The sequence below is a fragment of the Triticum dicoccoides genome, chromosome 5B (genome assembly GCF_002162155.2).
Source record: "Triticum dicoccoides isolate Atlit2015 ecotype Zavitan chromosome 5B, WEW_v2.0, whole genome shotgun sequence".
Taxonomy (NCBI): domain Eukaryota; kingdom Viridiplantae; phylum Streptophyta; class Magnoliopsida; order Poales; family Poaceae; genus Triticum; species Triticum dicoccoides.
Window position 1 is genome coordinate 543989326 of NC_041389.1, and position 4383 is coordinate 543993708.

At 41.9% G+C, this 4383-nt stretch overlaps 1 long non-coding RNA gene across 1 annotated transcript; it reads left to right on the top strand.

Moving 5' to 3' along the window:
* Positions 1–215: 215 nt before the first annotated feature.
* Positions 216–1371, top strand: LOC119306081. Its single transcript, XR_005148848.1, has 4 exons — positions 216–502; positions 596–688; positions 763–847; positions 990–1371. It is a non-coding gene; the product is annotated as an uncharacterized LOC119306081 (long non-coding RNA).
* The last annotated feature ends 3012 nt before the right edge of the window (positions 1372–4383 follow it).

A 4383-nucleotide genomic window follows, 5' to 3' on the forward strand; every position in this document is an offset into this window, starting at 1 on the left:
GATATACAACTGGGCCGTTGAGATTCATTTGCCACATCATGTGTATCATCAGTTTGGTCTATTCCAGACTCACCCGTCAAAATGGGTGGACACGGACAAAGCACTTCATAGGTAAGAGAGCATGAACCATATTGACTTAGCATTTCCACTCCTTTTTGATTGTGCTAATGTTTGGGTTTCTACCATGCAGGTTGGATATGAGAAGGAAGCGAAAGATAAAGGACCGGGACAAGAATCATTCATCGTATGTTACCCGTTTCCATCTTAGTGTGGAGCAAGCTCGTAAATGTGCAGGCTCCTAGCTTCGTGAGCATAGCTCACTTGCTTTCAATAACTACCTATGATGGTTTCCTCAAAATGCTCGAGTTGAAATATGCCCGCCGGCATACAGTGAGGATATTCTTGAAGATCCGCAACCTTTGAGGATCTATTGAAGAAGCAGTACAACAAAAATGTTAGGGAAGGGTTAGGAGTCCCTGATGTTTTGGTGATTAACTTTGTGGTAAAGTGTTCCCTTCTTTACTTTCCCGTTGGCCGTATTACACATGTTTGAATGGCTAACGTGTTACTTCGTTCTCATCCACAACGCAACCAGATAAAGAAAGCAGCTGATGAAAGCCAGACTATTCTGGAGAAGACATCGGTTGGACAAGGCAATGATGAAGGTCCACTATGAAAATTCCTCAAGGTACAATCACACTTAGTTGTCCATGTTACATATGTTGCGGAGTTTGGTATCTTATACACTTGTTCATGTTACAGCGTCAGGCCAAGAAGTTAAGGCGGTTATCAAACCTTCTCAGTTGCCGTGACCCAGAATATGATGAACCATCTGCCTCTAGATCTGGTACACCATCAGACCCCTTATCTCACCATCAGGGGGAGGATGATGAGGGTGTGGTCACCCAAGAGGGATGACTAATCTTTTGGATGTAATTCTCACTTGATTACGACACCGGTCTTTACCATATTGTTTGATTGTGTGATAGGTTGATGAACACTATGATGACATGACTTTGGCGGACGCTCAAGTTCGGCCCGCATACATGTTGAAGCCTACGCAGCCCATACACCGGTTCACGCCCATTGATTTTGACAACACAGGCAACCCAAAGGTGGTCGTAGGGAGCTTGCAGGTGGCGAGCTTGGATGATGAGATGGAGGAGGAAGAGGAGACTCCTCCTGCCAGGAGGAAGAAGATAACCACCAGGCATGGTGGCAGGAACACGCGCGGAAGGCATTAGTCGATGTTGATTTTATTATGAAAATGAACTTGTCGCCGTTTCATTAGGTTGATGAAATTGTGAGGTTATGTGATATGTTTGTGAACTCTTAGTAGTGTGCTACTTGTTTTTGCGAACTTGTAGTTATGTTTGAATTGTCATGAGGTTCAAGTTATTGTAAGTGTTGTGATGTTCAGGTGAATTAAAATTGTTGTCAACTACTCCTGTTTTTGCATTTCCAGCCCAGAGATCAAGTCTTCTAGAATACGGCACTGCTTGGCATAGAACACATCAGCTCTTATTGGAAGGATTCGGATACAAGGATTCCAATATTATAGTGCATTACATCGGCACGGCGACACTACGCCTGCTCAGGTTGTTCTATACGAGCAGCTAATGTCTGCTAGAACTATGTCGGCATTTCCCCAAAGAGGAAGGGATGATGAAGTATAGAGATGGTAGGTATTTCCTTCAGTGATGATACCAAGGTTATCGAACCAGTAGGAGAACCTCCTCACACCACGTAAACAACACCTGCAAACAAATAACAAATACTCGCAACCCGGCGTGTTAAAGGGGTTGTCAATCCCTTTCGGGTACGGCAACTCAAGATAGGCAAATAACATGAGGTAGAAGTGGTAGATAGGATAAACTAGCACAAATGCCCATGCATTGCAACGGGAGCAAAACATATCGCATGCTCCCAGCCCAATAAGCTGCAGGAGAACCTCATGGACACTGCTTAACTCAACATGAATGAAAATGAACCTGGGGTTTCTCTTTTGATTGCTACATGTGTGACTGCAGGAGATCAACTTCCTTCTCAATCGATGGGTAAGCCTCCTGGTCCACTCAAGTTCTGAACCAAATAAGAAAAATTATCAATCTTGTTCGCTGCATATGCAATGATGGTTGATGATTCAGTTTTTCACTTGTGTAATCTTTGTTTACTCTGCTCAAGGGCTGCCCTAGTCAGTTAGTTTTGATAGGGTCCTTACTGCATATGCTGCTAGAATCTAATTTGACCTCTTAAGAATGAGTGTCAATCAATCAAACACAAGGAAATTAAATGCTCACTATTTCTTATAGTGATTGTTGTGTCGTGTATAGGTCAAACTAGTGTTGTCCTTGTCTACTTTTGAGGCATCATCATGTGTTGCCATGGTTTTGGTTTTGGTTTCCGGTTGATGCATGGTTGGTGTGCTAGCTGTTCGTTAGTACCTACTGGTTGTTACTATTGCTCTTTTTATGAAGGTAGTTAGTGTTTAACATCTATCGCTTTAGCGCTTAGCAACTAAACAATGTTTTGTTTCTGGTTAGATAGGATATTTCATAATACTGTGGATATTATGGATCTCAACCAGGATTCATTCTACCTTAGACCAATAGGTAGCACAATATGATATTATATTTTTGCGGTTGAACACTGATAGAAAAAACTAATTTAGTTCTTCACCGGTTATTGGCCGATCACCATAATTTGATTAAAGTTAGCAAGACTCTTTTTGTTCACATTGGTTACTTGTTCATGTTGGTTCCTCCTTGCTTTTCTGTCTTTCAGGTTCCTGAATCCGCCATATATTTCATAGAAGATCGAAGGAAGGTTGCTGCTGCTTGATTACATATGGTTTACAAGGCATACACCAGTGGAGTTACAAATATGATAGAAATATAAGGCAAGAGACAACCGTTAAGGCATACCCGTCACATGGGTTCTTAATCCTTACTCCCAAGACTCAACTTGCTCCATTTTGACTTGTGGGTCGGTTCAAAAGTGGTGTTTTAACTACTGCTGGCATGTCGCCTTCATGTATCATCTTCTATTTGATAGTCGAGTTCCTCGTGCACGCGATAGTATGGCATCGATATGTGATTTATATATGTTTCATGTGCTTTTGAATCCTAGTTTCAGAACAATTCAGTACCAACTATCTGTGAACCTGCAGAGATAAATGCAGATTAGGCCACACAAGGTCTTATGCTCTGCTCTGCCTGCCTCATTTATTGCCTCGCCACCACAATAGATGTTATTTTTTCTTTTGTAATTTACCATCAACGATCTGATGTAGCCTAATTTCTATGAACTAGTATTATTCGTCCGCATAGTAGGCCAGCTCCAGACTAGTTGGTGCTCTTCTTCTTGGCCCCATGGTTATACTGCTACCTTACAACCCAGGTTGCTTTGTTCTATAATTTGTCACCCTTCATTGCCCTGTTCTAGTCTAGCCCAGCAAAATAAACCCTTAGATTCGTTGCCATTCCTTTTGATAATAATTTGTTGTGGCCGCTAAGTATTTTTTTGTAGTTCCCCCCAAAAAAGTATTTTTTTAGTAGTAATAAACCTGGTTCTTTCATGTTGCAACCCAACAGCAACACCCTTGTTTGTCTGCGTAATACTCATATTTGCTCTGCTGCTCTTAGTTTTGACTAGCCAAGGCAAGGATGATGCCCACCATTGCTGTTAGATTTATTATCCAGGTGAATGCGTTACAGTGCCGTTCATTACATGACCTGCACTTGTACCAATATACCATGCTGGTACGTGTAGGTTAGTGTTGTTGGTGCCTAACAGGAGCTTGAATGCTGTAGTTGAAGTGTAGAACAACAACATGTTAACATGTTTTATTTGCCCTATGCAATTCTGTTGTTTTATTTGCCGCCTCACTAGGAATGTGCTGCAGATCCTCATTGTTACACCATGCATGCACCTACAGCTACAAGGATTTATGATTTGTACTAGTTGCTGAATGATGTGTGTTTTTCTTCAGTTTGATTGAAAAATTGTTCCCCTTTTTGTGCATGCATACATCTGCTCACTAAGCCACCAAACATGTTGTAAGGCTTAATCTGTCAATGGTGTGACTCTGTGTTTACATTGTCTCCTGGTAGAATTATTATGTTTGGGTCTCTACTCTAGTAGTGTTGTCTATGGAGGCGACCGTGATTTTGTTATACACATGATGATGCAAGTATGGGCTGTTGGTTGTTTCATATGTACTACCATCATATAAATGTCTGCCATGTTATTCATCTCCCCTCCCTCTGATTCCTCCTACCTGCGTTTGTTTTGTGTCTCAGATCTGTAGAAGCTGCCGCCACCGCCACCGCTGCCACTGCTGCAGGTGGAATAGGAAGAAGCCCTCATGGCTGCTACACATTT